Genomic DNA, 10,123 nt, shown 5'->3' on the forward strand with positions numbered 1-10,123 from the left:
TTTTGGAAAAAGGCTGCAATGAAACAAAGAGTGAAAAATTTAAAGGGGTCTGAATACTTTCCGTACCCACTGTAGGAAGCGATTGGTTTCAGTTATTTTCTGCAACGGGTGTGCAACCAAATATTAAGTTGAGGGTGCCAACAATTTTGTCCAACCTAATTTCTGAGTTTTGTGTAAAATTATGTCAGATTTGCCTTTTTTCTTCTATTTTTTTTGTGTCGTTCCTATGCTCTTAAAGGTAATAAACATGTGTATACCAAAACATTTGTCATTGCATTACTTTTCTGGGAGAAATTGTGAATTTTCTGGAAAAGTTCCAGGGGTGCCAATAATTTCGTCCATGACTGTAGGTCGTGTGAGGGACTTTATCTACTAAGCTGAAGTTTACATTTGTAGGTCTTCCCAGCTTGAAGGCTGGCCATGTTTTGTTAATTGATCAGTTAATGTGCTGGAAGTGCAGCTTCACAACGTGCAAAAGAACTTAATTAGAAGAAAATTGATCAGTGTTGTCAGCCATCACTTTCTTTTCATCATCATTTATTAATTTAATTTCCTGCAGGTCCAAAGACAAAGAAGCATCAGCCGCTAAATAACCCGGCACACACCGGCCCCCGAGGAAACCTGAAACAACGAAGAAATCAGACAAAAGTTTTAGGTCACACAAACATTCCTATGTATTGCTGAACTGATGATTGAAGTCATAATAATTCAGTTCATTTATGGTGACCTTTCATGTCACTCAAGGTCACTTTACAGCAGTTTACCCTCCTGTTGTCTTCCCATCGACCATAACCATGTACTTTTATGTTTTTCTGGGTCATAATTATTTTTTTAAATGTCACTTTTTCCGTTTCATTTTTGTCACAAACATTCATTGTTATTTTTTGTTTTTGTCAATTTTTCTCCAATTTTTTTCTGTTGTTGTTGTTGTTTTCCAACATTTTCTTTCATTTTTTAATCATGAAAAGGGCGTAATTTGTGGGATCATGCTAATCTAAAGAATGTATGTTAAGATGTGATTTGAAAGTGGGGAGAGAGTTAACTTTTACAGATGGTTTTCAGGACAAACTGGGCTATTAGAATATTTGGGTTGCAGTGAGGTCACTTCAATGTTAAAAATGGTTATAGTAATAAATAAAACGGAGCATGAATCTCACAGATATGTATTGATACCACAGACAGAACAGTAAAACCTAAGCCATGTTTCTCTCTAAAACATTCCTCATATGTCTTGAGAGTGAAGAAATAATCATTATAACTTATACAGATGACAAAATACAAACATTTTTTCAAAGAAAGTCCAGATGCTTTTGACCTCATGACATTTACTTATTCCAATATTCAACAAAAAATGTCATATTTATTGATATTACACCCACAGCAATGCTACACAAGCATTTGTGTGTCTAAAACAGTTCTCCTATATGCAAAAATAAACATAATAAACATTATAACTCATATAAAGCACAAACTATTTACATTTCTTCAACAAAAGGCCCAAATATATAATATAAATATATGCCAAATCTCAAACCAAAACGGTAGATATCTATCTTGTCTGCCATATAACATCTTTGATCACATACTAGACTAGTTTGACTTGGAGGATTACTATCTTTCCCACTCTATACTCTTTGCTCTCGCTGTCCCCCATATATGGGCATACAGCTCGCCTTCACTTCCGTAAACAAACGACGTCACAGCACACGCAGAGAGGAGACGCGGGGACCTGAGCTAGCGGCAGAAATGAGAGAAAACGGGATGAATTATGGACATAAAGTGGATAAATCTTGGATGTAACAGTTTGGATTTAATGCTCAACGACCCTGAAAAAGGGCACAAGTTCTATACTATGACTTTTTATGAATATTTTCAAAATACTATACTTTTATGATTTTTTCAACGTACTAAACTATATCTTTTTTATGAAATACTGTATTATGACATACTATATTATGCCCTTTAATTACATTTTTTGACATAATATCTATAACTTTATGACTTTTTCATGAAATGTTTTGACATACTTTTTCTTTTTTCTGACTTTTCGACACTATACATAACTTAAAGTACTATACTGAGTCTATATTTTTATGACAAACTATAATATGACTTTATATGAATTTGTTTGACGTACTATACTTCAACTGATTTAATTCGACATACTATACTATTACTTTTAATGAAATGTATTGAGATACTATGACTTTTACTAAATTATGAATTTTTATGAATTATATATGAGTTTTTCACTGTACTATATTATGACAATAATTTTTATTTTTTCGACATACTATACTAGGACTTTCTATTAAATGTTTCCACAAATTTGTCTTTTTTACGACTTTTTGATACTGTATATCACTTTTATTGATTTAATTCAACATACTATACTATTACATAATGACATTTTTCGAAATACTATAACTTTTACTATATTATGATTTATTTTATTTACATACTATACCATTACATAATGAATTCTTTTGACATACTTTGTCTTTTTTATGACTTTTTGACACATCACATCACTTTTTATTGCTTTTTTGACATACTGTAACTATGATATTGTCGACATAATATATTATGACATTTTTTGAATTTTTTTGAAATCCTATACTTTAACTTTTAAAGTTTTAATTTGAAATACTATATTATGACATTTTAATGAAATGTATTGATATACTAATGTATACAATGAATTTTAATTATATTTTTCGAATTTTGGTTTAGAGTGTAAATTGTTCTACAATATTACAACATTTTTCATATCATCTCTTTGTCTTTCTACATTTTTTTTTAATTCTGCATGTTATAATTTTATTATAATTTTTTTTCACCATTAAATGATTTTTCTTTTTTAATTATTTTGTATTTTCTGAACAGTAAGAATTTATTCGAATTTTTTCCTTTTCTTTTTCATCTTAAATTAGTTTTAATTTTGTGAAAATCATAATTTTATATTTTAAATATTTTCCCTCATGCAACTGGTTAAATCCTTTCTTCTTCTGTTAAATGTAACCTCTGACCTACATTCAGAGGAAGCGTCTCTGCTGGTGAGTGGCGTCATGGCGCCCTCTGGTGGACACGAGCAGGAACTACACGCAGAGCGCCAGGAAACAATTACACATTAAAACATGTTTACAGGGTTTATTATCTTAATTTTTATGTTTTTATCTTGTACACTGATAACACTTTTTAAATAAATTAATTTAATTACATTTTTTCTTTTGTTTCCATTTTATTTTGAGCATTTGTATTTAATTTTAATTTTATTATGTAAACAAATGATTTAAAATACTTTTTAATAATACTGATTTAAAATAACTAATATAGTATTACAAAACAAATTCTAAAAATTAAATAAATATAAATGTTTAAAGTGGAGTCAATATATAAGAACAAAACATTTAAATTAAAATAATAAAACCTGTAAACATGTTTTAACGCCATGACAACACTCACCTGCACAGAGACGCTTTTTTGTTTAAAGTGTAAATTAGTCTACAGTATTACAACTTTTTCATATTATTACTTTGTCTTTGTACATTTGTTTTTAATTCTGCATGTTATAATTGTATTATAATTTTTTTTACTCCGTTAAATGGGTTTTTCTTTTTAATTATTTATCGTATTTTGTGAATATTAAGAATTTATTACTACTTTATTCCGTAACATCCCTTTGATGAGAACCATCAGCTCCACCAAAAGACCTGCTGATGGACCTGATAGGGGACCAGGGACTGCCTGAGGACCAGATGGAGAAGGTGGTGCAGCTGAAGGACCTGCTGGATGGCACTCTGATGCTGGACCCGGCCAAACGCATCAGCATCAACCAGGCCCTGCAGCACCCCTTTATCCAGGAGAAGATCTGACACCCTGAACGCAACATGCTCCCAGAGCTGACCCAGAACCAACCACTGAACCAGGTCTGACAGGAACTCTGCAGCAAACCTACACATAGGATTTATTATTTTAATTTAAATGTTTTGTTCTTATATATTGACTCCACTTTATACATTTATATTTAATTTTTTTAATTTCTTTTGTAATGCTATATTTGTTATTTTGCACCATTATAATTAAAAAAGTATTTAAATAATATATTAATATTAAATACAAATGATCAAAATAAAAGGGATATCGGGTCACAAAAGAAATAAAATGTAATTAAATTGATTTATTTAAAAAGTGTCGTCAGTGCGCATGTGCAATAAATTCGTGCACGGGCAGATGATATTCATGATGTACGAGGATTTACAGCACTGCACGATCTGTTCCACACATAGACCGTTAATAATAATCAATCAATAAATATCTAATAAACAATTATTATCAATATCTATACAGTCTATGGTTACACAGTAGCGGTCTGCTGTTAGCCTCCACCGGAAAGCTAACGACGTTAGTTTAGCTAACAGCTAATTTGGCTAACCCTCAATTTAAAATACCCTCAAATATATTATATATTAAATACAGTGTAAACAGCGTAAAAGACAACAGTGGTTACGTCAGTTCTACTTTACTTGTGCCCATTTGAAACACAATCACTCAATACTTGTCTTTATTGTTACTGTAAAGTAAACACTGTAAACTGTTAAGTTTGAGTAACGTTATTGTAGACTGAAGCAAAACTAGCGGTTAGCCGCGAAGCTAACGGCGGTGGAGGCTAACCGTCCTGTTAATACATCCATGAGGCTAACGGCTAACGGTTTGCCTCCACCGGAAAGCTGACGCTAGTTTAGCTAACAGCAATTTCGGCTAACAGGCTTTAGGATTCAGATTCCGGTGGAGGCTAACCGTTCTCTAAGTTAATACATCAGTACACAATCTGTCATAGTTGTAGCAGTAAGCCGTTAGCCTCATGGATGTATTAAGAGGACGGTTAGCCTCCACCGCTGTTAGCTTCCCGGCTAACCGCTAGCATTGATTCAGTCTACAATAACGTTACTCAAACTAAACAGTGGGAAAAGCAGCTACAGCTAAATTAAGACTTTAGTGTGGAGTGATTGTGTTTTAAATGGGCACAAGTAAAGTAAACTGAAGTAACACACTTTTTTTAAATTGTAAATAATTCCACGTGTTCATTCATAGTTTTGATGTCTGCAGTGAGAATCTACAATGTAAATAGTCATGAAAATAAAGGAAATGCATTGAATGAGAAGGTGTGTCCAAACTTTTGGCATTTACTGTGTGTGTGTGTGTGTGTGTGTGTGTGTGTGTGTGAATACAGTCTGTTTGCAACACAGGTTCCCTCAGGTCTTACAACATAAACTCATAACAATACTTCCATAGAAATGGCTTTGACATAACGACTTTTGTATGAAAAGTAAAGATGATGGAAGTGTTACTCCATCTGTCATGTTCTTCTACAGATTCTCCCAGATTCACCACAACTTCCAGCTGCCTGAGTAAATAAATACAAGATATAAGATTTATATAAAGTTATCAGTTCTCTAAAGTTATCAGAATGAAACTTTATTGGGACGATCAATGTGGAGGATTAATAAAAAAATACATGTAGGATACATGTTGTAGTATCAGAAGTATGTTTGTAGTTTGTTTCTTTTATCAGAGTTTGAACACAGAAACATCCAAAACAGTCACAACATCACAGTTTGACATATGTTTTATTTAGATTGAAATGATGAAGCGCTGCGTGAGATTACATGATGCCCTGCAGCTGCATCAGATCAACATAAACACACAACACTGATATTTCAGCAACAACAGTGTGTAGTTCAACCTGAAACTCTGGCTCAGCACCTTAGGAAATAAGAAGAAGCAGAACATGCTCATCCTAAATAATGTCAACGACACAACGTCTAAATATAAAAGAAGTCACATTAGATTTCACTCTGGCTACAAAATAATTCACATTTCTTTTAGAGTGTGACAGGCTTTAGTCTTATAACGTTGTTCATTGAGTACTTTTAGTAAATTAAAGCGGCAGGATAATATTAATAAAGCAGTTTATATGTCATTCCTCCATTAACAGAGCTACCGTGCACGGTGCTGTCTGACCATCGGAGGAATTTGGGGTTCATGGTCTTGCTCAAGGAGCCGGGGATCGAACCACCAACCCCGCCAGCAGGTACATCAACATTTTCTCTTAAAGGAGACATATTATGATCATTTTCAGGTTCCTACTTGTGATTTTAAATTTCTACTAGAACATTTTTACATGTTTTACTGTTAAAAAAAACCACTATTGCCTAATTTACTATATGAATTTCCCCTAATTTTGTCCAGTGAACAATCGCAGTATTGCTACAAAAAAATATCCCAACAACCCAGAAAAGAGTCAAATCTGAATGGCTTGTTAAATAGTTTTCTACCCATAATATCTGTCTGGGTTGTTGTTATTTCAGGTTTTGGGTTGTTTGTGCATCATGACTGAAAATGAGATTTTCATTATACGTCCCCTTTAAAATTAAATCAAGTAACACTGGTGCAGTCTTGTTTCCTTTAGCTGAGGATCATAAACAAAATGTAGATATTTAATTTAAAAAAAAAACACAGCTTCTATACTGACTGACTATCTGAATAATTACAGGAGAAGACAAACAGTCCAACAGTCCCTTCTTCACCAGCTGCCTTTGAATGTAAGACTCTGTGGTAATAATGTTTTGGTCACTTAGTGGTTAAACTACGAGTTACTTTACTACATTTGATTCACCTCTGCAGGTGTGGTGGTTTTCTTGGGTTGCCAGTTCACTCTAACTTATTTAATAAAGAAATTATAGTTTTTTCATGAAATTGAAAGTAATTTACTTGTTGACCATGTGAAGACATTGTGAGACGAGGAGTCCACGAGGACACCAGAGACCCAAGAAGTTCCCTCCATGCAGATTTACCTGAAACAAATACATGTTTACACGTCAACGACTTCAGACAAAGTCATCTGGAAACACACACACACACACACACACACACACACACACACACACACACACACACACACACACACACACACACACACACACACACACACACACACACACACACACACACACACACACACACACACACACACACACACACACACACACACACACACACACACACACACACACACACACACACACACACACACACACACACACACACACACACACACACCTTTAAAACCATGTTACTGGGCAGGGGCCAGAGGTGGGTAGTAACGAGTTACATTTACATTACATTATACTTCTAGGAGTAGTTTTAAATCACTATACTTTACTTTTACTTGAGTAGATTAGTGAAGAAGAAACTGTCTTACTCCGCTACATTAGGTTACAACGAGCTCATTACTTTTCATTTTACCTCTGTGGTATTCTACGCATTATTGTTTTTATCCCCCCGCGTGCGCCTCATTTTAATGTTTTATTTTGACAGAGCGAAAGACTTCCACTAAATGCTCTACCACGTGACTGTGTTTCACCAATCAAACGGCGTTGTGCAGTCTTGTCAAACGACCATACTCGATCTCAGCATCTGGACGTGTTAGTTTGACAGTCGTAGCAAAACAAAGATCATGAATCAACCGTCGGCAGTGCAGACACAGACGAGGAGGAACCCCCCGGCCTCATAGTGAATGCATGTTTACCTTTTAATAAAAGTGCAAAACAGCAGCTACGTTATGCGGTGCCTTCTGGGTGTGACCAAAACAAACAGAAATTTCAGCTTTCAAAAACTCAACATCTAATTCGAGAAAACATGTAGCAGTCATTTCTGGTTTTGCTGTGGATAGGCGAATGTTTGTCTTTTACACATGTTTTGAACATTTTCTATATGTGTGTGTGTGTGTGTGTGTATATATTATCCATCCAAATTTGATGTTTAAGTCTTTTCACTTAAGCTGTTTTGTAATTAAAACCATTTTAATTTATTCTATTAATTGGATTGAATTTTACTTTTACTTGAGTCATATTATTCTGAAGTAAAAGTACCTTTACTTGAGTACAATTTTTGGCTACTCTACCCAGCTCTGGCAGTAGCATAATTGATCCGTCATACAGTAATACATGAAATCTGTTAAAATGTTGCCATTATTTAGTAAAGTGGAAGAGACGTGTTGCATTACTTGTGTGATTGATCATCATCATCCTCTCAGGTCATCAGGTCGGTCTTCTAGCTGAACCCAGAATCAGAAAACAAACTCAAAACTTTAATATTCTCTCAAGCTTTTGGTTAATTACAGTGTGTGTGTGTGTGTGTGATGCTTGTACTGTATTCATATTTTTGTTGTTCATGCGTTGTTCTTCATACTATGCTTATCTTGTCTTTTAATGTAAAGGTGCTTTATAAATAAAATGTCATTGATAATATTAACATGGAACAGAGCCAGACACACTTTAGTTTTTATAGTTTGATACACAACGTATTCCTCTCTCAGCTTTGTCACTCTCACACAGAGAGAAGAGCCTCCTCCACATGATGCACTAAATACCAAACACCCATCAATCACACACTCTAATCAAACCTTCACAATAAGAGCGTACTGTCTTCCCTTACCTAGATGGGACTTGTGATCCTGCAGGAAAGAAAACAAAGTTAATAGTAAATCCTGTAAACTACTACTCTGGTGTAAATAAATAGATAAATACCAACAGAAATATTAATGACTGAAGATAAAACTTCCTCAAAGACTCTAAACATGAGATATGTATGAATAATCTGTTGTGTTGTCTGCTAATCATGAATATGTTGATACAATTCATTATTTTAACTTACTTTCATTACGACATAATGTGATGTAGCCCATTTTATCAAGCACCATTAGAGCTAGAACAACAGCAAGAAGAACAAAAACAACTATAAAAGCAATCCATCCATCGGAGACCCCTGAAACAGAAAAAAAGGTAAATGTTAGACTCAGAATTTAACACTTGTAACTCGTTTCAGAAAAATTTACCAGAACGCAGAAAATGAAGTGTGTGATATGCTCAAAATGTATTAATTTTATTTGTATTACTATTTTTCAAACACTAAATGTTGTACTGCACAAGATCAACAACCTCTGGAATCTGTCGCTGCAACTTCACACATGTGCACATAACTGCTTGATCTCCCAAGAGCCCGGGTCTGTCGGGTTTCTTCCTACAAGTAAAATTTTCCTCGCCACTATCGCACTAAATGCTTTTGGGGGAACTACTAGAACTGTTGGGTCCTTGTAAATTATAGAGTGTGGTCTAGACCTTCTCTATCTGTAAAGTGTCTTGAGATAACTCTTGTAGTTCTTCTTTTAAATGGACTAACACTCTGCTGCAGTGGATGAAGTGTAAAGAACAGGTTTGTCATCTGGGACCCTCACTGCAGAGCACCGAGTCCTGATAACAAGTTCTCTTGGTCCTGTAAAACCTTTATTTACCACCATGGTATCAAACTATTACCAGGAACCATCACTGTAGATTCAGAGTTACAGTTTGGTCCCTGTTTTCAGTTTCTAGATATACAATATTAAATATGTAGTTTTTAAATTATTAATGCGTTTGATTGTCATTCCTCTGTGATTCATATGTGACAATAATTTGAAGAAAATTCCTAAAAAATGAATCTGACTACAGCTCCTAAAAATTTCACACAGCTGAGAGGTTGGTTCTGGCTTTAGTCTCAGTAGTGAGGAGGAGGAGGAGGAGGATGAGGAGGGTGATGTTGGAGCATTGTCTTCTGTCTGAGACATGTTGCTCATCAGGAGGAAGAACGTCTGATTTACGTCTGAGTTGGCCTCCTCTGCTTCAGGCTGTTTACATCTGCTGCTGCGTAATGAGTTATCTAAACCCTGAACCAAGGCTCACAGGTACAAGGCATGATGGACTCATGATGGACTCTGGATTCAGTTGTGCATCTCTATTTTATGATAGTGGTCGTCATTGCAGATACAGTAGTTTTATAAAAGTAAAATATTACACAACTGGCTAAACGTCTGGCTGAGTATTTCCATGTTATGCTACTTTTTACTTCACTGCATTTATCAGACAGATATAATTACTTTGTTCTTACATATATATAAATATGATACTAATTTGCTCATTTGCTAGTTTTACTTAAAGGGATACTTTAAGAGCCATTTTCATGTATTTGTGTGTAGGACACAAACTGTCCACTAGGTGTGAAGATGGTGCTTTACGTCACATGT

General features: G+C 34.5%; 2 long non-coding RNA genes across 2 annotated transcripts in view; both read left to right on the forward strand.

The window, feature by feature from the left end:
* The window catches only part of LOC117943115, a 3,481-nt gene extending 2,877 nt beyond the window's left edge, over window positions 1–604 (forward strand). Inside the window, exon 2 of the long non-coding RNA XR_004656287.1 lies at window positions 560–604. This is a non-coding gene — a long non-coding RNA (uncharacterized LOC117943115). The remainder of the gene's footprint in view (window positions 1–559) is intronic.
* A 5,581-nt stretch (window positions 605–6,185) lies between these two features.
* On the forward strand, window positions 6,186–6,701 carry LOC117943118. The gene is made up of 2 exons (XR_004656290.1): window positions 6,186–6,251; window positions 6,594–6,701. It is a non-coding gene; the product is annotated as an uncharacterized LOC117943118 (long non-coding RNA).
* The last annotated feature ends 3,422 nt before the right edge of the window (window positions 6,702–10,123 follow it).

This window comes from Etheostoma cragini, chromosome 4, assembly GCF_013103735.1.
Source record: "Etheostoma cragini isolate CJK2018 chromosome 4, CSU_Ecrag_1.0, whole genome shotgun sequence".
NCBI classification, from domain to species: domain Eukaryota; kingdom Metazoa; phylum Chordata; class Actinopteri; order Perciformes; family Percidae; genus Etheostoma; species Etheostoma cragini.